This window comes from Saccopteryx leptura, chromosome 1 (assembly GCF_036850995.1).
Source record: "Saccopteryx leptura isolate mSacLep1 chromosome 1, mSacLep1_pri_phased_curated, whole genome shotgun sequence".
NCBI classification, from domain to species: Eukaryota; Metazoa; Chordata; class Mammalia; order Chiroptera; family Emballonuridae; genus Saccopteryx; species Saccopteryx leptura.
The window spans coordinates 275,809,183-275,834,088 of NC_089503.1; the positions used below are offsets into that span (position 1 = coordinate 275,809,183).

Here is a 24,906-nt window from a genome sequence, read left to right on the forward strand (position 1 = left end):
CATATGTATTATGAGAATAAATCACTTGATGTATGCCAGGAACTGTTTAAAATAAAAATAATACTAAATTCTAGGTATAGTACAATTATTGATAAATTCTTATATTCTTATTACACAAGTTCTCTGATTTGAAGCTTGGCTAGAATAGAAAATATGAGGAAAAGTAACATGTAAGAACAGTGTTTCATACATATACCAAGAACTTTTTTCACATAGTTGTTGAGGCCACATTGATCCAGCAATTTAAATATTATTATCTATGGTCTTGCTCATTAAATATATACTTAAGAAAACAGTAAAATTGTTTAAGGATACACATTTACAATGCCATACCCAGAGCTATATCCAAGCAGCAAATGATTACCCTGCTTATAAATTCTAGGCAGATGATCATTTGGAGTGCCCATGAAAGCTCAGAGTTTATTTGATTGCTCTCTTAATTATTGGGCTCTATGTGATCAAATATTTGTGGAAGAGGAAGCTTTTCTTTGTGGGAGTAGATAATAACTGTGCTTACACTTTGAAATTTTTGCCTTGAGTTATTAAGATTTGCATTTCTCACTTTTTTGTTCTAAGGAAAGGTGTTTAGCCTGTTTTAGAAAGCTGGTACCAAATAATCAATCATCAGAAACCCTGGAAAATTTCCACTCTAGACAAGTGCAAAATCTCAGGTATTATCAATCCACCCCCAGAAACAAATCTACAAAGGGTAGAAAGGGGGTGGGGGGAGAAAGGATGTATCACTTTTATAGGTGAATACATTGTGATTGGTATGTGTTGCATGCATTAAGAAACTATATTTGCTTACTAGCTACCGGTTAGAAACCAGCCAGAGGTGTGAGGAAGACCGCACGGACAGGTAAGCCCTAAGCCTCCCTCCCATGCTGCTTCAGTGCCCTGCTCTTCCAGGCGCGTGAAGAATAAACTGACTGTGGTCATTGATCTCCTGGTGGTGGTGTTGCACTCTGGGAAACGCTGGGGGTGCCCAGGGACGCGGCTCACTCAATGAATGCGCGTCTGAAAAAAAAAAAAAAAATCACTGAGACGAGGACGGAAAAGATGCAAAGCTGTATAAAGCTGGGGAACAGGAAGGGAGCAGCGAGAAAAAGAAACGTGTTGCTCGTATTGTGTCTCAGTCCCCTTCTCCAATGCCTTCCTCCAGACCCGCTGCGTCCGTCGCGACACCTCCTCGCCCTTTTTCTGGACACCCGGCCTGGAAAGATCAGTCAGGATCCCCCCTCCTCCCTGGTTGGAGTTGGATAGCCCCCCACCCCACCCCACCCCCGGCAAACCGGCAGCTGTTTTGTGTCAATGAAAGTAAGATTGTTGGAGATCAGCGCCGAGGCAGCCCGGGAGCTGTCAGAGCACACAAATCAGCCGGCAGCCTCTCTCGGGGCACTGCCTACAGAGTTTCCTGCGAGGGCGAGGGAACTCGGGGGTCTCCGTCTCGCCGGCAGGAGCCAGCTCCAGGGTCGCAGGAGTCGTAGCCCGGCGCGGAGCCTTTTTCTCCCTCAATATCTTTCCTTGGTTCTTGAGCATTGGGTTTTTGGCTTTATTCTCACAAAACAAAACCAGTTCAACCACCCCAGAGGCAGGGATGAGAGCGCCTGAAAACTTTTCTTCCTTCCTTCCCTCCCCACCCCGGGAATAGGTGGGTGCGAACGGCCGGCGGCGCGGACCCGCGGGCGCAGAGCCGGGCTCCCGGCGGCCGTGGTCGCTTTAAACCCAGAACCTCTCGCTGCTCCAGCCTCCGCGAAGGTTCCGCGGGCGCCAGCGAACCCCGACACAGGACGGGCTTGACTGTGTGCAAACGCGCGTGGGGGCGAGGAGGGGCCCGGGTCGCGGCTACAGGGCAGCGGGCGAGGTTCCAGCGCAAGGAAGAAGTTGACAAAGGGGACTTGACTAAACATGAATGCATATTTATAGACGCGAGCTCCGCTGAGATCTAGAGATAGCGCACTCTCTCCACTCCTTCCACTCCTGCCGTTTCATTTTATCGCTCCTTTAAGTGGAGGGCAGATTTTTTTTTTTTTTTCTAAAACATTCCTGCACGGTGTGGGTAATCACCGCGTTATTTACAGTCGAGTTACTCTGCAGCGGACGGGGAAGCAAACTCTGGGCTCGTTCCCTTCGGATGGACAGAGAGGGCGGCCAGGCGGCGAGCTGCGAGAAGGAGGTCAGGGCGGGTTTGCGGGAGCGTGGGGGCGACCTGGAGGGAGTCGGAGCCCCCGAGGCTGCCCCCGTGCCCCGTCCCCCCCGCCGGCGGACGCCGGGCCGTGGTGGCAGCCGGCTGCTGCTCTGCCCTCGCCTCCCCCATTGTTCCTACTGTCTTTTGCCTTTTGTTATTTGCACTCGTATTGTGTTGTTTGTCTCTGAAGCCGCCTCATGACCAGCAAAGGGATTTCACCTCGTCCTTGAGAGCTTCAAGGGGAGCGCGAGCGAGCGAGCGAGCGAGAGACGGGGAAGAGGGACGCGCGCCCGCACACACTCACACACACTCCTAGACACACACACACACACACACACAGGCACACACACACACACACACACACACACACACACACACACACACACACACACACACTGAAAAAGGCGAGCCACCAAAACCCATCTCCAGTCTCCTCCCGGGGGCCCCCAGCCCGCCACTGTGCCACTTTGCATCCCACGCCAGAGGAGACACTAAGGAAACCCGGTAAGGTGCGTGAATCGCAGCGTTTTAACTTTGTTGTTCGTCCCGACGTTGTTGTGGGCAGACCTCCAAGGCGCAGAGCTCCCCTCTGCCGCTCGCCTTGCCCGCCACTCAGCGCTCGTTCCCGGCTCCAGCTGGAGAGCCGGCTGGGAGGGAGGGGGCCGCCGCCGGAGTTTCCTCAAGTACAGAGGGAGGGGGACCGGCATCCGGGGGCGGGAGAGGCAGGAGGCGGCTCGAGAGTGAAAGTGGCCCTGTCATCCTCGGGGGCGCCTGTCTGGGGGTGGGGGGTCCCCTGGGCTGCGCTCTCGGACCCAGTTCAGAAAAACGGAATAACTTTGTGTTCTTGGTGGGGATCCTGCTTGCTGGTGCCGGTATGGTGTTCTGAGTGGTGGCGGTGGAAGTGGTGAAGAGAGCGGAGGGCAGGAGTGCAGGAGAGAGCCTAGCCTGGGCTCTGCACCTCAGTGCAAGCCAAACGACAAACCCAAAAGTTGGACAGAGCTCCTTCCCCTTCCTAGAATATCCACGTGACCCCCAACCCACCTCACAACCTGCACATTCCCTCCTTTGGTCTTTTTGTTTCGCTTTCTGCAATCCCTCTCCCTAGTACTCCCCTTCCCTCCCGCCCGGAATTTCGGAAACAAGTCTCATCCTTCAGGATTCTAGGGATTTCAGAGACCGGAAGCTTTATTAATTGCAACTACTTTCCCCCACCCCATTCCGCGTACGAAGTGAAGACCCCATGAGTGTTGTCACTTGAAACGCGGGATTGGGAAATCTCCGCGTGCACTTTGGGGCTACAGTAATAAGCAAGAACAAGAGGTTATACGAGTTGAAATCAAACTGGATTTGGAAATGTTTCCATTTGATAGCAGCAGTTTCTTGCGTATTAATCGGCCGGCAGAGGATGCACACGAAAGTATTATTTACATATTTTAATAGCAATTTTTCCTTACACTTTGTAAAACGAATATATTAATAAATAGTTTGACCCTGAATAACCGAAGACATTGGCCTCTGTGGGTAAAAATTCAGACAGTGGTAAATGTGAATTCATTTTAATGCCTTTCCTTCTCAACTAAAGCAGGTCAACATGAGGAATTCTGTGAATATGCAGGGGATATTTTCATGTCAGCCAGCCGAGGCACTCTGGGTGGCAGTCAACTGTACTTCTTTAGAAAAGTTTAGGAATTTGTGCTATTCCGGTTGAGATCCTCACAGTATCCAGATATCCAAAGTAGTTTGTCCAGAAAGGCAGGAGCTGATTTCCCCAGAGGCTTCCTTCAGCTCAGCACAGTTCTTTAGTCAAGGGCAACACCAAGGGAGATCTGTGGGATTTTGGGTAGTAAGTGTGGGAATCTGCAAAGGGACTAGACAGAGTGATTTGTTTCCTTGATGCTCATAAATAATGTCCCCAAGTATCCTTAAACAAAACAGACCAGTGAAGTAGGCGCGTGGGAGATTCATTGGCAGTGGGCAATTTCAGTCAGAAAAAAACAGAGCAGAGTTTTTGATCAGGATTACAGGAGTGAGGCTCGATTGCCAACAGTGATTAGGTGAGGGACCAGATGGTTTTAAAGTTTACAGACATATTTTTTTTTTAAGTTTGACTTTTATAGAATGTAAAAAGAGGACAATTTCTTAGGGTCTTTACAGGGCTGCTGAATTTTGATCTAATTTTGGAGGAACCCAGCTGGATTGTGAACTGCTGTTAGCCTTGATAGGAAGGAGTCCGGTTTCAAATGAAGATACACGGGACAAAGTTTCTGGGGGTGCTTCTTCCTGATTTAAATATAGCTCTGAGGCTGAAGCCTTGATAAATTCAGCCACAATGATTTAAAATCATAAGTACTTACACTGGAAGTTCTATCAGGCATTGTGCAAAGTTCTCCTGCAAGTTATGTCATCAACTGTTTACTCCTCAAGTATACAAGATAAAAATCATAAGCATCACTTAAAACTGATGCAATACAGCCTGAAATCCTTAAACTGGAAGGGATTGCTTTTGTTTGCCTAAAAGGTAAATCTTTCATCAGAGGAGTTGTTCAAAAACATTTACTTGTGGGGGTGGGAAGGGATGTGCATAATTATTTAGTTATTTGTGTTAATTATATACTAGCATACTCATTTGAATTTTTTTCCCCCTTTTCTTTCCAGTGGTCTTATACATGAGCAATTAATAGAGTTTTTTATTTGCCTGTGGGTTTTAAAAAATCTCTTTTTGTAACCTTTGAATGGACAATAATGAACCAATCTGGCGTAGACTTGAGACAGTAAACACTTAATATATGAAGAAAAAAAATAAAGAAAGAACTTCAACTCTTCAAACAGAAACCCTGTACTAGTTTTGGTTGAGCTTAAGCCGTTCTGGTTGAATGGCGTGTTATATACAGGATTCAAAACTCTCAAAGGTATTTGGTAAATAATCGGGTGTTTGAGATCCAGTGGTTATTTCAAGTTAATTTAGTGCTATACATGTAAATGCACATCCTGTTTAGACTGACACATGGTTATGTAAAAGAGAAAAATGAATATATGCTTATAAAGATGTTATCTGTGGCGTATATGGAGTAAATAGCAAAGAACAAAAAAGTGAACATTATATTCAGGTATGATAGTTTTCTTTTTTGTTCTTGTTGGAGTTAAGGGACAAGCTATATGGAGAGTTTAAAATTTCATTTCTCAATTAAAATGTGAATTGGAATGTTTTAGCAATTTTTCCTTATAAACCAAATTAAAAATAAGATATAATGTTTAAAAGAATATACCATTTTCTTGAAAAAGTTTTATTCTTCTACTGAGTAATAGACAATTATTATTTTGAAGCCATGTTCACATGATACAAAAAAAGTAATATACAAGGCAGGATAAAACTTTTTTTAGTAATCTAAAACACACTAAATTTCAAATAATTTTGAGTTCCAATGTTGAACATTGTTTAGATTTCCAGCAGGTAAAATTGTTGAATATAATGGATTGGCATAACCTGGATGATTCACCCAATATCTAATCACCTCCAGTGGGAGAAAAAACTATTGCAATACAATCAGAGTTCTGAAAGTAACCTGGAAAACTTATTTGTCTATGCCTGAAGTCAATGCATTCCCTCACACACTTGTTGCAAATTTTTTAGCCTGCAAAATGTAGATTTATTTTAAAGGCGAAGAAAGTGCTTGGCTGTTTCAAATAAACTATATCCTGAACTTAGATTTGTAGATAGTTAATAAAATAAAAGTTCAATTTTGTTGCAAACATTGTTTTAAAACACCCATTTATAAATTGTCTACATTTGGTTGTCATATATTAATGATTTGGGATCTGAAACTTGTTTCAGAAAGGCATTTTGGTTTATCTTAAAAAACACTACACAAAACTGTCTAAACAACTCTGTAAGTAAATGGTTCCAAATGCCTCAATTTGATAAATGAATTAAAGAATTATAGTTCTTAATCCAATTATGATCAATCTTGTTATCCAATTCCCATTTGGAGGAGTGTGGGGAGTGGGAATGGTAAATGATTCTCAAATGTGAGTGGGGTCCTTGCTGTTTATTTTCTGTGTGTGATGTAGCATAACTAATTACTCATATCTAACATTTAGGAGAAGGATTTTAGAGGTAGGGAAGTTATTGAATGATCTTCAGTTAAACCAAGAGTTTATTTGCATGAAAAGATGTCCTTAAAAGAAGAGTAAAATGAAAAATTTAAGACTAAGAAGCAAGGATCAAATCTTTTGCTTAAAAATACTGATTTTTTTATTATTATTTAAAGGGGAAGAAGTGGAGCACTTACAGATCAGGAGCAGGGCAGACACCTAAGCACCTTGAGTCATTTTCAGCTGGGACATTTGTACGATACTAGTTCATACAGTTTACTGTATTCAATAGCCTTGTCTTTAAAATGAAGGAGAATATGCTTTTTGGAGTTGTTTTCTTCAAATCTCTACCCAGTTAGCTGCCTAAATGGGTGCTTTTGAATACTCTCCTGATCAGGGAACTGAACTTAAGGATGGGTTCTTGATAACAGCCCAGTTTGCTCTGATGGACCATACTGAATTTCTGCCCCATTTTCCCAGTTTAACTTCTGGCTCAGAAATTAATTAATTCAAAGGCATTAATAGCCTATTATGGTTTAATTCTCTAAGTATTATTATTACCATTATTATTATTGTAATTTATTATCACTATCTAATTACTAGGGCAAGACTTGTGGGGATTACAAATATCAAGTGAAGCTGTCAATAAAAATATTTATAAACATTGGGATTATTTCTCAGTATTATTCAATTTATATCTTATGGGCAAGTAATTACTCCACTTATGGGTAAGGACGACATTCAGTAAGGGCAACATATTGATAAAGTTAGAGAAAAAATGAATGCATTTAAAGAGTACATTGAATTACCACCCTTTAAAAATTGAACCTTAAAGAATAAAAAGCCACCCAGAAAAAAAATGTATTTACAGGAGTGGTTGGGTGGTGGTATTGATTTCCACAGGTATAAATCCATTCATTCTTTATTAAAATTTATTATAAATTTAAAAACTGATTTTATCTTTGATGCACAGTAGTTACTCATCAGTCAATTAACAACCTTCATGATTATGTGACATCGCATGTCCAAAGGGGACAAATAGTGCAATAGTCAACAGCATGGCAGGGCTCTGGGTGGACCTTCAGTTGATCTTCCCCAGAAGCTTAGGTATTGCATTGTCACAACAGCACCAATTAAGCCTTGGAGGTAGGAAATTCAGGAAAGAACCAGGATGCAGAAGAGGCGATCCCATTAACATTCAGAGTGTCTCAGTTTATGTCTACTTATAATTCTTCAATGACTTGGAGTTCTGAACATTCAGTGCTCTGCCCCCTTTTTTAACCTCTAAAGCTGGGGATTATAATACTTTTTCTTACAAGAATATGCATGAATTACACTAGATACATGTTGGATTCCTAAGAGAGAGTCTGTCAGGACTAGGTGTTCAGTAAATGTTAGCTTCACTTTTCTCCAATCAAGTCTTTTAAATCATTAATAATGTTTGAAGCTTTATTTTATACTTGCTTTGAATTCATTTGAGTCCAGGGAGAAAAAATATATCACTTTCTCAAGGCTGAGATCAACACTTTAAAATAGTGATTCAGTTGTCTATACGTGATCTCTGACAATGTGGTTATATTAAGTTGCTGTATTTGGTGCAAGTGTGAATTCTATCTTTTATTCATATAAGTCTTCCTTCGGTAATTAACATTTTATTCTACATAATAGGTAAAGGCAAACGAAAACTTTACAACCTAATTGTAGATCTCTCCTCATGGTATCCTTTTTGATTTCCCATTGTAGATATAAACTAGTGAAAATTTATTTTGTGATTTTTATCCATTGACAATTATATTAAGTTATATTAAGTTATAATACGTGTGGATAGAGAAATTTCATTTGGAAAAAGAAATAAATCTGACTTTGCAATATTTTGCCCTATGGAGTCAACATTCCTTCAAAAAGAATCTCATTGGTTTTTTGTTTAAATTGGGTTCAAGGACAAAGACACAATAAATATACCATTGCCTGTTTAAAGATATGATATATAGTAGTAACAGAAATTAGTGCTTATTTTCTTTTCCCAATGATAGTATTTCTCTGTAAGTACAACTGACCAAACATAAAGGAAAGGCTTTTTTATTTTTATTTTTTTTGTATTTTTCCGAAGCTGGAAACGGGGAGGCAGTCAGACAGACTCCCACATGCGCCGAACCGGGATCCACCCGGCATGCCCACCAGGGGGCGATACTCTGCCCATCTTGGGGCGTCGCTCTGCCGCAGAGTCATTCTAGTGCTTGAGGCAGAGGCCATGGAGCTATCCCCAGCGGCAGGGCAAACTTTGCTCCAGTGGAGCCTTGGCTGCGGGAGGGGAAGAAAGAGACAGAGAGGAAGGAGAGGGGGAGGGGTGGAGAAGCAGATGGGCACTTCTCCTGTGTGCCCTGGCTGGTAATCGAACCCGGGACTCCTGCACGCCAGGCCGACGCTCTACCACTGAGCCAAAAAGCAAATAAATGACTTGGTTATTGTATTAATTACTGTCCCTCAAGAAGCATATGCTAAAATGGAATTAGACATGTAAGAAGTTTATTGGAGGAGGGAACAGGAGAAGGCTAGGATGGCCTTTTACCAGTGATCAAGGTTTGACATTGAAGCCAGGAGGGACAGAAGGAAGGACAGAGAACTGAGTAGGAAGAAGCTGACTGTGGCACAGTCCAAGAAAGATTTGGCTGGGCAGATGAGAGACAGCCATTAGAGGGGTCCTCTGTTCCCAAGGAAGACCTGCATTTGCACCCCCACTGTGCTCAGTCATAGCCCTATGGAAGCATGGTCTTAGTGCACAAATGATGCTAGAGACATAGGGGCAGCAGGTGGGGCTGAGTCCATTATTTTCTTGCAATAGGAGACCTGAGTGGTATAGTTGTGGTTTGGCAGTATTGCCCAAGGGTTAGTGGCAGTCACCCTGGTCAGGTGGACTTTCCACTAAAAAAACAACCTGACTTTAAAAAAAATGTTTTTTGAGCTCTCTGATACTTTATTTGCCTTCACAGTTAAATGAACATGATAATCATATCACCTCACAGAGTCCTAGTTAAGATCAAATGAGGTTATAAGAGATTAGATGAAAATCTATAGAACCATGTATAGCACAGAGAAGATGCTCAATATATATTGCACTCCTTTTAATGTACTCTTAAATGCAACTGAAAGGTATAGCTGTTGTATCAGGTGATTAAAAATATCTTGAAACCACTGATAGTTAATGTAATTTGAAGGCATTGTTTATGCAAGCAAACATCCCCAATGTTTGCCTTTGAAAAATAGTGCAGCACAGTTAATGTCTCATACTTCAATCCTTAGTTTTAGCAGGTTATAAAACGTACAACAGATATTCCAACTGACCTTGACCATCTTCAGGTAAATTGCCTTAAAGCACGAGGTAGACAGAATGTTCTCTTCATTTCCTTACCCCTCTAGGCTTCCTATTCAGTTGAGAAGGGACTTGCACTGTAAGTCTGCATTTTATCTTAGCCTCAAACACCTTTCCAGTCTTTGCTCCCCTGTGTTACTGTTCCTAAACCAACTTGCCGCACCACAAAGCACTGAACTCAAGTGGCCCTCAGCGCGAGCGCCTGCTGTGATGAGTTGCAGAGCCACCAGTACTTTGTCGCATTAGATTTGATCACTGCCACGAGCAGTCCTTCGCTCGTCAGCTAAGAGACCCTTCAGGGAGTTGTCCCTTAATAGAAAGTCTCTTTTCTTCCCTCCTATTGTAACTTTAAATTAAAAGAAACTGTAGAGGATCTGGTGGCATTGCAGCAGTTCATTCTTCTACCCACTGGGAGACAACATCTAAGAAAAGACGTTATTGCACTGAAAATTGAGTTGTTGCTATTTTTGGGGGGCCAGCATGGGGGGATGATTGCAGTAGAGGATGAAGACCATGCCATTTAGACTCAGTCAGACTGATACTCAGTAATGTAATGGAGAGCAATTCTGTGTGGACGAAGGAGCTTTTTTGTTTTTGTTTTTGTTTTTGTTTTTTTCTTTTCTGGACATAAGATGTTGCCTTCGCATGTCAGTTTCAAGTGAGATTCATGAACCCAGTGGTACTTTGCCTCTGGTTTTTCAGGTGGTTCTGTGTGTTGTACTGTGTGGGAAACTGGCCCTGAGACAACTTCAAAATCTAAGGAGGATGGGAGGCAGGAAAAGAGAGCTAATTTTTGACACATTCCTCAGACAAGTGACCCCTCTGGGGACTGTGCTCAGGATAAAGACGGCTTACTGTGGGCGTTCTGGCACAGTTTTCCCTAAATAGTGAGCACTGGGTACTTCAGTGTTTCTAGTTGAAAAGATGATGAACTTAACATTTGTGAGAACAAAAGAAAAGAAGTATTACTACTTTTGATGGTGTTTCCAAGATGCTGTTTGTCACTAAACTTCTTATGTAATTCTCTGCTGAGCTAGGTTTATATCCTCTGAACAGTAGTTGCTGGACCTTTTCCATTCCAGGTTAAGGCTAGCCTTCAAATCTGACATCTGCTAAGATTTCCTGGTGTAATTCATGGCTACTGAAAGCTGATGTTTGATGTATAGTGTCAGCAGCTGACTGAGGTTTGCATGAAAGTTCTTGCGATACTTGGTATCACTGTGCAGTATGGGCAATCTGTCCTTTGTTCTGGCACAGTCGGTGCCTTTACTTTGCGTGAGCACTGCTTTTGAACGAGCACATACTATGGCTTATAATTCTGCTCGACTTTTCTTCCATTCCACTGAGCCTCATCTCCAGTGTACCTTTACCATTAGTAAAATAGTATCTTTTCTATATTAAATCAGGAAATAAAATGATACTTAAATTTTTTTTTTAATTTTCCCATTAATAAGAGAAAGAGAGATTGCACATCAATTTGTTTCAGTTAGTTGTGCACTCATTGGTTGCTTCTCATATATGCCCTGACTGGGGATCAAACCTATGACCTCATCACACCAGGACAATGCTCTAGCCACTGAACCACCCGACCAGGGCCGATAAAGTGAACTTTTAATGCATACTAAACAAATCTATAAATCTATCGGTATCTAAAAAAAGTTAGTGGGCCCTCAATTTATTTCTGGCAACTTTCTCAGTCCCCCAAAATGCTCTGCCCCCCCTCTTGCCTTTCCCTGGACTGCTTAGTATGCTTTATTAAACCTTTCTGTTACCACAAGGTCTTGACACTCATGGCGTCATTGACTGCTCTGCATTATATTACTCTCACTGGATGACTTGAGAAGTGAAAGGTGTGCAAAATGTGCTGCTGCCTGGTTGGAAAGGGGTAACCATAGGGTGACAAACCATGTAGAAGTTAAGCATCATCATGGAGGGCATCATCATGATGCCTGGCACAGGGCACCAACAGAGTAAACGATTGCCGCGCTGACATATATTGCAAAGTGAGCTACATTTTGATTCAGAGCAGCTCCGCACGATGGGAAATGGTAAAACTAACTAACGGGTTGAGCATTTGACCATGGTCCAGGCACCGTGCGAGGTGCTTTTTATCAGTAACCGTACTTAATCCTCACAGCCTAACAATCAGATGGGTATTACCCCCTTTCACAGATAGGCAGATAACTCCAATGGGTTGGATGCTTGCTCATTTTCCTCAGGTAAGGTTCAGAAAAATCATTGTCCAGATTTCAGTCTTTTTGACTGTACCCTTTATACATTTATCATTGTGCTGTGGCTAGGATACTGGTGTGGGTTCCTATCCATAAAGTGGGAGCAGTAACCATACTTGCCTTTCTACCACAGGAAATAGTTAAGAGGAACAGGCGAGAGACGTCCTTGCTGAAAGTGAAGCTTGGGCTATACATTAATTTCTAAATGTTGGTTATTCTTATCAAGTACCCACGATCCATTTATAAACCAAAAAGTATTTATAGAGCACACAGGGGCACATGGCTTAATAAAATAATTACCTTTAATTAAAATTTGTTTTTAAGTTACTTAAAATATTACTTAAAGAAATATTTTTTCACTTGAAGCCGAGATTGTGAATACATAAAAATTGACCTCACAGGAAATCACAGACCAGTGTTTCTCAACTAGGTGATTATCCAATCATCATTAGTTGAAAAACGCCTGGGGTATATTTTTTAAACCTGTCTCTCTGGCCCCTACTCAGATGTAAAGAACCTGAATCTCTGTGGCTGAAGCCTTGTAGCCTCCATTTTTAAGAAGCATGACTGGTAGTTCTTTTGCACATAACAGTTTGAGAACCAATAATAAAAAATTGCATTGATTTAGTTTGGTGGCAATTGATATATAGGGAATAGAGAATTAAAGAAACATGCTCAAAAAAGAGTAGTAGTGCCAAGATAACACATAATTGATTGTTGGATTGCTACTGTGACTTCTACTGATCACATGGTTTTAAGAGTTTTGAAATAAAATGTAAAGAACCTTTTGTAAATTTGAGTGCATAGAATATTAGTATGCTTCAAGTTAAAAGTGAGGGAGCTGACATACAGTGGGTCACGGTTAGGGGGAAGGCAGCCATTTTGTACACTCTAGGCTTGGAAAAACCTTTCTCACAGGACAACTCTAAGGTGGCTAAGTAAAAGTAAGATGAGAAGTTGATTTATTTATTTATCTCTGTATTTAAAATACTCAGAACAGTATCAGATACATAGTAGGTGCTTAAAGACCTTTGCTTAACGAATGAGTGAAAACAGAGGAAGAGTGTAATAGGTGGAAAATAGATTAGAATAGTTTACTTATGATTATTGTGGATAAAGACATCAAGGTAGAGTATGACAAAAAGGAACCCTAGTGAGAAGACAGAAACAAGGTTTTAATTATACTAATAGGATGCTTACAGAAAGTGCCTTCATACATACAAATAAACAGGGCAGAAACCAACCTGCGTTTTGTATGGGATCAAGTGATTAGGCTACTGTTTGTGTTATTTTGGGAACAGCAATCACCACATGAGGTCAGGGACGTAACCTGTGTTCTCGATAGATAACTTGACAGGATATCCATATGGACTGGAAAAAAAGGCTTTTCAAGATATAAACATATTTTGTTAAATAAAAAAAAATCTTTACAAATGCTGACCAAAAATTGGTGATTGTGAAAAGCAAATCTTCATAATACTGCATTTTCTTGGTTTATTTAGAGTATAAGTCTCCATCTGATTGTTTGTCACTGAGCAGTGCTTTGCTACTAATGACATTTTTATTTTACTGTTTTGAAAATCTACCATGTTGCCTAGCACAGCGCCTTGCCAGTATAGCTATTTAATAGGCATTTGTTGGCTAGCTCGATGGCTGAATAAGGAGTATTGATGTGGGACTAGGAGTGGAGGGCAGGCAGGAAATTGAAAGCTGACCAAAAGTGTTGCCACCCTTTACTTCAGATTCCCAGAGTGACACGTGATCCAGTGATCGTAAAGCAGGCTGACTTCCCATTTAGTGCAAAGTCTGGTTTGGAATCTTGAGTGGAAGGATGCTTTGCTAAGGTGATGACTGAAAGGTGCGTTCAGCATTGTTAGAAGAGGCAACTGTTCATTTGTTTTGGAAAGTCTGACTGGAAAATGTATTGGGGGGGAAAGGGTAGAAAGTAATTCTAAATGTAACAGGAGTTGCAGTAGAAAAATGGCTCTAATTCAAGCAGTGTAATGTTAACATCAATGCAAGTCTCATGGCTCAAGCACTGCATACTGCTTTGGAAATAAAAGGAGATTGTGTAAAGAATTAGCAATACAAGGCATTTTTAAGTGCTTTATTGCAGAGGCCTGTGATACTCTGTGAAATCTATGCAGCCTCTTTCTTCCTGCTGTGCTTAATTTCAGAATCTGATGCTATTACCTATCCTTGGAGGAAAAAAATCACTCTCTGTTAACTCTTAAAAACCGAGTTTAACATTGAATTTCCTTTCAACACAATCTTTCTGATATTTCTTGGGAAGACAGGAGTGGTGAATTTAGAATTTAGCCAAGGAGGGTTTGCCTCCAAGTTTGGTTTCTGGGATATCTTCCAGGGGGGTGGCATCACCACGAGGGGCAATTGGTAATAAATTTTGAAAGCATTAAGTTTAGAAATGGCTGAAGCAGCTTGAAGAATAAGGTTTCTGAAAGAGTCAGAGGTGATTATGTTTGGCATGAATCCAGATCAGAAGCCAGAACAGGAGTTAACTCTTTACAAGTGGTTATTTTCCTGTGCCATTGAAGGCATGCCCACCAACAATAAGTTTCCTGGCATCATTGTTCCCTTCTCCTGTCTAGCTTGAAAGAATAGTTGATGTTAATTGATAGTTTACTGTTGCCAGAGACTGCGCTAAGCAGTTTATTTTTATTTTTATTGATTCTTTCCAGTGACTTTCTCTTGTATCCAGTGGATACAAATGTTACCCCATTATACAAAGATAGAAATTGAACTTGCCCAAAGTAGCTTAGCTGGTAAATGGTGGAATGGAGACTTGCACTGAGACTGGTTGGATTTTGAAGACTGAACTCTTATCCATTGTAATATAGGAAGTATGTTTACATCCCGTTGAGTTAGCCATCAAAATGACATTGTATTTTCCCTTTTCTTTATATATGCCCTTATATCACACTGGAACAAGCTCTTTCCAGCTTATTTCTGAACTATTACAAAGTTCTCCACTCTAGGAGTTCTCTTTACACCCTGCTATATCTACCATTGGCAGCTCAATTTTCCTGACATCCTATTTAGATCATATTGACCCTTTCTCAAAAAATTCAAAGTGACTGAGTCCTACACATGAATGGGACTGAGGCTCTCACACCTGCTTTTCAAGGGCCTTACAATCTATCTCCAAATCTTCTATCTTTACAGGCTTATATTTGAAATCTTCCTTTTAATAAGAATTTGCTTCTGATCCTGGATTCAAGCTGAGCACTATTTCCCTGACAACTGCCAAACTGTCTGCCACACATTTACTTTATCAAATTTTTTCAGACATGAGCAACGCATAAAAAGCCACTGCTCACTCCTGAACCCGGTAAAAGTTAGGGAATTCTAAACTTGCTTTTTCCATCTACTGCAAACCTTCTCATCAATTGACTTTTCTTGGTTTCCAATCCCCTTGACTCTGTATTTGGCTTTTTGATTAGCTCTTCATTCATTCAGTGATCAACAAATATTTATTAAGCACCTATTATGAGCCACATGTTGTTGGGCAGATAAAATATATTTTGCTCACTTTGTTAAAGATGGCGCTGCCCACGTGGAAGCCCTTCGCCCAGGTGATTGCTTGGGATGGGCGTGTTATATTAATGTGTGTTGGGGGTGGGCTTTCGCGCCTAAAGGTTTTAAAAGGAAGAGAGATCATGTTGTCGGGGTGGGCAGGGGGAAGAGGGATTACATTCTAGGAGGAGCCCATGCTGTAGGAAAGCAGAGAAAGGCCACGTGGAAGAGAGGAGAGAAGCAGCCAAGATGGCAGAATGCTGAAAGAGAAGCCAGTTTGTGCAGAGTTTGTGCAGAGAAAAGGAGATGGGGAACAGAGGTGAATAAGGCTAGTAAGCTAGAAACTTTTGATTCTAGGAAACTCGGATAAGTCAGTAGCTTTGTGAGCACTGAATGAGTGGGTTTTGGAACCCAGTGTGTGTTTTTACTTGCCCGCTGGGTGCAAGCTAGAATTAAAGATGTTGGTCCACCAATTCTTGGCTCTGTTGTTTCATTACCATCTGTCTGAATCAAATGCAAACCTGCATGGGCCAGGCAGTTGTGATGGTGGCTGTGGATACTGGCTTTACACATGTTAACTACTAGAGCAGTGGTTCTCAAACTTTTTGAAGTTGGGGCACATTTAATTGTAGGTGCACTATATACAAATTTCTGAGAAATATGTTATAATAATTGTCAAATATCAAGAAAAAATATAAAGTCCAAGCGTGCTTTTATGGTAATTAAACAAAATAAATATGACAAAATTAAATTTATTCTGACATTAAAAAACATTTTATGTTACATTTTTTGTTATGCTTTTTAGAATTTGTAAAAAAAAGAGAGGTTAAAAAATAAAAAAACAACAAAAAAGTTATCTTTTTATATATATAAAAAGAATAATATGTAAGAATCTTACATTCTTAGTAAGATTTAAATTCGGCAGGTCCTGGCATGAATGTGTTAAACACTCTTGTGTTTATGAGAAACATGAACCTGATGTGTCCTAGCCATTTCTTCAATGTTTGGGCATATATTTGAGTGGCAAACTCTCATTTTCTCGTCAATACATTGAAGAATTCCTCTCTTTTTACTCTAAATTGTGTTGAGTGCGGAAAACCCCCACCATACATATCATCTTAACTTTACACCAAACAAAGGATAGAAGAAACTTGCCTTCAGTCTTTCCAGGGAATGTGGAGGTTAGTCTAAACAATCCAGCACCACAGCTTAACAGCCTTTTGCAACCTAATGGAATATTTCCTCTGCCTAAGTTCTTACATCTCTTAGGGACTTTGCTACTGGGTCTGTGCCTGCTTTAGAGAGAAATTTGACACAGAACATGTAGTGCCTCCTGGCTACATGTATACATTTGACTTTGCATGTCTATGTCTTCCTTTGTATATCATCCCTTCATACAGATTCGCCAAAACCCTCTCCATCCCTTAATTTCCAAATTAAATTTTACTTTTTCACATTATCCTGATAGAATATTCTGACCAAAAGATTTCTCCTTTTGATCTTATGATATTTATATATGTAACATTTTTATGGCGTTAGCTCTATATATTGTACCATATTGTAAGCATGTTGTAGACATGTTTTGTCCTTTGAGAGATGTTGGGAGTTTGTGCCCAGGAATGTGGATGCTGTAGTTCAATGCTATACTCCTATTTGAGCTCATTATTTACCTCTTTCTAGCTGGACAACTTACATAACCTTGCTCAGTCTGTGATTTCTCTTCTGAAGAATGGTGACAGTGATGTTTACCTCATAAAGCAGTTGTGAGGATTCAAGAGAGAATGAACACCAAGTTCTTAAAACAATCCTTGGCACATTATACAATCTAGGGTGTGATGACATTTTATAGTTATAAATGTTATTCTTTGAAATCAGGCACCTGTATCTTATTACTACTTTTGTCTACCTGAAGCTCAGTAAATATTTATTGAATTCAGATTTGAATTTAAGTATCTCTTCTGCCAAGGGATACAAATATAAGCAAGACATAGTTATTGTCTGTAAGAACCTGGATTTGATAGGGGAGCTTGTAGCATCAACTGGTAATTATACTATGTCACTGTGATAGATACAGTGATAGAGTATTTTGAGATCACAAAAGAGAGGTTGGGTAAGTTTTTCTAAATGAATTGTATGAGCTGAGTATTTTATTAACCTATTAAATACGTATTAAAATAACATATATATAGTGTATAAAACTCAAAGCTATAGAATAAAGTAGCACTCTTGTCTTACTTCTGATCACTCCTCTCTCATTCCTACTACGTTCAGATTGTTATTTCTAAATAAAATATTTACTTCTTATATTTCTTATTTAAAATAAATGTTAGCTATTGATTGACTTCCTATTGTTTGTTTGTTATACTGCTCTTTTCCACACATATTCCTTTTCCTATTGTCCCAAAATAATTTCACCATCTCTTGAGGAAGTTAAATTAGTTCAGAAATACAGTTACTTCAACTATGTAAATGTTTATCACTGAGGGTATTATATGTTGATTACTTTTACTTTGTATACAACTTCTTTGGTTTTCCTGGAGTTAATAACAGCTTATGTTCAAATCTACAAGTTTTACTAAAGGTGCTCAATGTTTATTGGAATGTCTGAGTCAAGGCTTAAAATGTGTGACTGGCATACCCAGAACAGGCCATGAGGGCAGTCCACCCTGCAGAAAGGACCATTTTATTATTGGTATAAGTTAGAATTGTTTGCAGCCAGATGATAATAAAAAGCCCACTGACATTTAGTCGGTTACATTATGCTCCTTAAAATTTCTGCAACATTGCACCCCTTGTTGCCTCACTTGGTCACACTGCTACCACCAACCTGCCCTTGGCAAGGCTCTGAGTTAAGCTAAGGAGGGCAGAGGGTGGTGCTCTGAGAGGGAAGGAGGGCATTCCAAGCAGACAGCGCATGCATTGAAAGGAAAGGAGGTGAGGAAGAACAGGATGTGTTTCTGAGATCACAGAGAGTTTGGTGTGTGTAGAGCCAAAAGCGCAGGATGGGAGCAATTGAGACAAGGGTTTGATGGTTGGCAGTGGGCAGATCAATGTGATCTTTTTATCACAGGCTCCTACTTATCAGGCTCTGTCTTGTAGGCCATGGGGAACCTCACGGTGTTGAGGAACAGGGCCTGCTTTGCTTATGAATAAACTAATGACACATTAGCTCAAAAAATGGAAAACTGGCTTCATAACTCAGCAGTTAAAATGTTCTCGTGTATTTGTGAATACATTAACAGAATTTTTAGATCCCACAATGCTTCAGGACATGTGTGCGTGTGCATGTTCACACCTACACTCATATATTGAGAATTTATGTTCATGTGTTGTACTTTAGTTAACATTCAGGGCACAATAAGACTTAGAGCAAAGTTCAGGGTAAATGAGAGTAGACATTAGAGTTCCCTGGTCACCAACTCCGACACACAGATTTGCATGCAGTGGGTTTGGTTGGTTGGGAGGGCTCTTGGGCACAATACCTGCAAGGGGCCGAGAGAAGGAAGAGTGGTCTGAGGGGAGCTGACTGTGACACAGCCGAAGTTTCACCAGCCTGTGGGGAGCTCTGCACTGGAGGGCTCCACAGAGATGTCCTGAATGGAGCCAGAGACCAGACCTTTGTAACCTCATGCCACGTAGGTGTTAGGTGTGCGCCATCCCTGGGGTGAGGTGGGGGGAACTTCTTGGGAAGGGCCTTAGGTGTGAGTGCTCAGCAGCCAACACTCCGGGCCACTGAGCAGTGAGTGCCTGAGATAGCATACCACTGCATCCGCTAATCATAACCTTCCTGAGACGCTCTCTCCTTATTTTTTTTTAAATTTTCATGGATTTTTCTTGAAATACGCCTGACAAAGAGTTAGTAGTGGAACAAAGAGATAAGAGTTCTGCTATTTCCCCATGTTCACTTATTCTTGCGTTATTATTATTACTTGACAATCCCTAGATTTTTGTTTTGTTTTCAAGGAAAAGTTTTCAAATCACTAGTTAACTTCATGAGTGTTAATTTAACTAATAATTAAACAATGTAGTTCATAATCCACTTCACCAAGCATATGAAAACAGAAATGTGTGGCCACATGATGAAACAGAAGAGAGAAGAACATCACCATTCCCTCCTTCCTGTTGTGTTGTGAAGACCCCTGTGATGATCTTTTAGTAGCTTGATTAGAAAATAAAACCACGTCGATCATCTTGGATGTCCAGCTTTGAAGAAAATTGTTTTTATGGAATGAGACCAGAGGATAGCTGACTGGCTGCAGACATATTATGGTTAGAGGAATTCTGGCTCAATATGCCAAAAACTGTAAGCCTAGGTTTTTTAGGTTCCCAGATGGGCATCTAAGTCAGTGCTCTCCTAATTTTTTTTTGATTCTGTATAATAAAAAAAAGTATGACTTTATTAATAGTAAACACATAAAAATAGAAATTAAAAGGGAGTAAAGACTATAGAATAAGAAATGTAAATAGAAGTTGTATTTTCTTCCAGGATTACAATGGATTGTCTTTCCACCTTGAAGACTTCTGAGCTAGACTTAGAGAATGTAGGTTATATGCTACATGAGGAGACTTCTTTTGAGTCAGGCTGAATGGTACTGGAGACAAAGTTTGACAATTTTATGAATTTGACCTATGCACCTTTTTAAAATTATTATTCATTTTAGAGTGGAGAGAGAGAGAGAAGGGGGGAGGGAGGAGCAGGAAGCATCAACTCCCATATGTGCCTTGACTGGGCAAGCCCAGGGTTTTGAACCGGGGACCTCAGCATTCCAGGTCAGTGCTTTATCCACTGTGCCATCACAGGTCAGGCGACCTGTGCAACTACTTAAATGTGATAGAATGAACTCCACATATGAAAAAATACATGAGATTTTGACTGATAGTTGTGATGCTTTAAACCATTTTAAAAACTGCGAAGAGAGCTTGCGTGTCTGTGTGCGCATTTGTCTTTGTGTGTGTCTGCACGCTCCCCAAGGTCATAATGACTTAGCATTTCCTGCTATTTAGCAATTCCTCATAATTAACTAAAAGGTTGGGGCCACACTGACACTATTACCCCTCTGTATATCTGGCATCAATTTATGAGCCATATCCTGCCTTATATTACAGAATGCTTTTGAATGTTCTCTTGTTACTTATTTTTCTCTAACTCATAAATTTATAAATCAGTTACATGCAATAATTAAAAGATATCTTTATTTGTTGTCTCAGCAATGGAGAACTTGAAAATACAAAACTGTTCATAAATGTAGTAAGTTCCTTCATGTTCTTTTGGGACTTTAAATGTTTATAAGCATTTTTCTGGGAAAAATTCAGCCTGACTTAAAAGAATTATCCCGGATTCATCTCATGCCTAAACTTTAGCTAGCTTAGCTTCCTTATTAATATCTTTTATTTTGTTAATATAAAAATTCATTTTATTTGTGTTTTCATTTTTATATATAACTGCTTCTCACAAGTGCTTGTTGCTTTGAATTTATTGGAAGGAGGGGAATAAATACATTTCAGGTAGCATTATTATTATTTTTTTGTACAGATAAAATTAAAAGGTAGCTGGATTTGGAACCAGTATATAGATAATCCTTTTTAAAATATTTTTAAGACTTTATTTAGTTTTTAGGGAGGAGAAAGAGAGAGAGAGAGAAGGGGGAGGAGCAGGAAGCATCAACTCCCATATGTGCCTTGACCAGGCCAAGCCCAGGGTTTCAAACTGGAGACCTCAGCATTCTAGGTCAGCACTTTATCCACTGTGCCACCACAGGTCAGGCTTAGATATTTTAATAAGAATATGGTAGTCAAAGCTGGATTCCTAAGGAAATTTAATCACATAGTCTTAAATATTGTTCATAAGTTAAAAGGTAGAAACTTCTTTATGCTAGAGTGCTTTTAAAAATAATTTAAAAATTAATATATATTTTTAATATTCACACAAATGGTCTTTCCATTTCTGAATAAAAGACCTATATTGTCTCCCAAAAAACAAACAAACTGTGCCTTGAAATCTTCAGGTGATTCTACCCATACTAATACTTAATCTCTTTGTAAATATTTATATATTGATCTTAAAAGTAATTTAAAATAAACAATGCTGTTGTATTTGACTAATCTTAATTATTATTCACTTATTTAAAATATTATTATCATGTGTCTATTCTCTGTCACATATGACAAAAGTTGAGTAGTGGGGTTGCAGTGGTAAGCAAAAGAGATCTGGTCCCTGCCCATTTGGAGCTTTTAATCTATGAGAAAGATGGGGATTGATCAACTAATTGTTCCAACAAGTAGACTAAAGAGACATTCTCTTCTCCATTGTAACTGTGACAGGTAGCAGGACTGTCAATTATTTTTAAAATTGCTAAAACATAGAACCTTAAAGAAAGAATATCTACATCAAATGTTTTAGAATTTTAAACAATCTATTTTATCGGTGTTTCATTATCACTGTTTTTCAATTAGCCGATTAATTAATAGATTATCAAGGCTTTTTAGTATGGGTCTGCTGAGAGGTGATCCTAGTCAACTTCTTGGGGAAGTTAAATGCATAAAAATATATCCTATTATTTTTTACTTTTTATTTACTGAATATATCAGGAGAGCTTAAAGACATTTGGTAGGCAATCTAAGTGCAGAATTTGTCCACATTAAAAAAAAATTCCCTCATTTTATTATGCTGTTTGACACCTAATTTAGTGGTTTTTAAAAACAATTTACCTATTTTTTTCCAAAGCATTCAATTTAATGTCACTTAAAGCATTTTTCCTTGTCCTCAGATTTCATTAGTTATATACTATTTCATGAATTTACCCAAATACAATAACAAGTAGACATGACATAAGCGGACTTGGGGCCAGGCAGACACAGGAGCTGGAGTGGAGGCATGTGGGTGTGCCAGAGTTCCCTTTCTGCCATTCAGGGTCCATTGCCAGGAGTATAGTTTGCAGAGGAATGCGGCGCGTCAGTTACTCTTGTGACTGGGTGAACATAGGTGGATTAAGAAAGTTGTCCGTGTAGTATTAGTGGTAAGTACTACAGAGGAAGTGTACAGCTTGCTCCAGAGAAATATAAGGTAGCTTGTTGTGGACGTCACAGGAGGCTTTTGTGAGGAAGAGCCACTGGGGCTGGGATAGGAGACAAAATCAGGACTGACTAGGTGAAGAAAGAGCAGGGGAGTATGAAGCAGAGAACCGCAAGAGCAAAGCTCTAAGTGTTGAAAGCTCAGGGTACAGAGAAACTAGAGGAGACCAGAGTGGTGGGGGCACAGAAAAGAAGGGAAGAAGAGCAAAAGTTGTGAAGAATGATGCAGGAGTCGTCTCAGGTAGGGTATTGGAGGTGCTGCTAAGGTTCTAGATTTTTATTGTAAAAGCAATGGCAAGTTATTATTCACATTTGCATTTTAAACTAGTATTTCTGGATGTTTGGAAAATGGAATGGAGGGCCTTCAGTTATGTAGTAATTGGAGTAGTATAAATAAGATTGTCCTTGTTCCAAACACTATTTGCTCTACCATTTTGGGGGGCCTCATTCTGCTCCATGATCAAATAAGTCCTTTAAATACTTGAGGAGCTTGATCTGTGGTGGCACAGTAAGTGGATAAAGCGTTGACCTGGAACACTGAGGTCCCTGGTTCTAAACCTCTGGTTTGTCCGGTCAAGGCACATAGGGGAGTTGATGCTGCCTGCTCCTCCCCCCTTCTCTCTCTCTCTTACCCCACTCTCTAAAATGAATAAATTTTTAAAAAGTTAAAAAAATACTTGAGGAAAAGTAGAACCTAAGTTTTTCAACACCCAGGAAGACCTGGAACAGTATTTCTATACTGCACTTTGCTTACTATTTTTTTCTTTTCTTTTTGAATTTATATTCACATATTCAGCACCTCATGTTTTTAAGACAATAGAAGAAGAAAGAGCAAGTCATTCTTTTAAGCTTGTACCATGCTATTGACTTTCTTTGAAAGGACAGCAAGTGTGTTTATTTTATTGCTATGGGTCTAAAAATTAACCTTAAAACACTATTCTCTACTTCTAAATTACATGTAAGAAAGAAATGCTTTATTGCAACTTCATCAATAATTCAAATGCAACTTAAAAGAAAGTAGGGCAGCATAAGGAAAAAAAGCACACTTGTTCCATAATTGAGTCAGTCAAATAGTATTGAGTCCCATTGTCATATTCATATTGATGAAGTAACTTTCATAACTACAAAGAGTCTAGAAAGAAATAAAGACCTCAGAATTATGAGGCAATGTCATAGACATTTTTACATATTTTTTGTATTGTAAAATACGAATAGCGAAAGCAACCTTTTACTAGTGTGCAATAATGAAGGAACAGCTTTTGAAAGGTGCTGTTGTTGGGAATTTAGTTGTTTTCCAGACTGTGCTATAATAGCCCAAGCTATTTTGGAGCTGTGCATACATTAGTGTTCTGGTGCAGCATGATACAATAACGTGTGAAAAGTACACGATCACACCTTGTTTAAATCTACAGTCTTTGCACATAACCCACAGTGAGTTCTTGTCAGATTTTACTGTATACAGGAGAAAAAAGTTTATAGAAGCTTATAGATTGGGGTTGGATGGAAATATCTGATTATGAAAATAAAGGTTTTCTATTGTGCTTGCTTGAAAGATCATAATGGTTAAGTTCATATTATATATAATTTACAAACTGACCTATGGTTAGTTTCACCCAGTGGAAGCTTTAGTATGTACATCTATAGCTCTGGCTGGATAGCTCAGTGGGAGAGCATTGGCCCAGCATGTGGATGTCCTGGTTTCGATTCCCCGTCAGGATGCATAGGAAGAGTATCCATCTGCATCACCACTCCTACCCCTCTCTGTCTCTCTCTCTTCCCCTCCTGAAACCATGGCTTGATTGGAGCAAGTTCACCTCAGGGTGCTGAGGATGACCCCATGGCCTCCGCCTCAGGTTCTAAGAGCTCACTCAGTTGCTGAGCAATGGCGCAACATCCCAGATGGGCAGAGCATTGCCCCCTAATGGGCAGAGCATTGCCCCGTAATGGGCTTGCCAGGTGGATCCCAGTCTGTGTGCATGTGGGAGTCTGTCTCTGCTCCCTCCTCTCACTGAATAAAATGAAAAAAAAAAAAAGAATGTACACTTATAAAACCATCCAAATGGAAATGTATATCTGCTCTATTTCATATTTTCAGAGTATAAATTTAAAGGACAGAGTTTGATTTTTTAAAAACATTGATTGCATTTTAATTTATGCATTCATATTAATGCTGTTTTATCAAAATTATCACCCAGAGAAACAAAACCCTGATTCCAATGATGCCCTTGTTAAAAACATTTTGGAAAACTTCCTCTCAGAATTGTCTTTTGAATCATTTGCAAGACTGACTAAAACATCCATCTCATTATTTTCTATTCGTATTTTATACCAAGTTTCATCATTCATTTTTATTCACCAGAGTTGGCTATAAATGTCTCTCTGAAATGATGAAAATGACTAAAATTGACTCTCAAATTATG

General features: G+C 39.7%; 1 protein-coding gene across 3 annotated transcripts in view; it reads left to right on the forward strand.

The window, feature by feature from the left end:
* The first annotated feature begins 2,102 nt into the window (after window positions 1-2,102).
* The window catches only part of SOX5 (SRY-box transcription factor 5), a 1,089,507-nt gene continuing 1,066,703 nt past the window's right edge, over window positions 2,103-24,906 (forward strand). For 2 of the 3 annotated variants that reach the window (XM_066354444.1, XM_066354418.1), the window contains exon 1: window positions 2,196-2,697. The gene's annotated coding sequence lies outside the window, so the exon portion shown is untranslated. The other variant, XM_066354437.1, reaches the window with a different exon arrangement.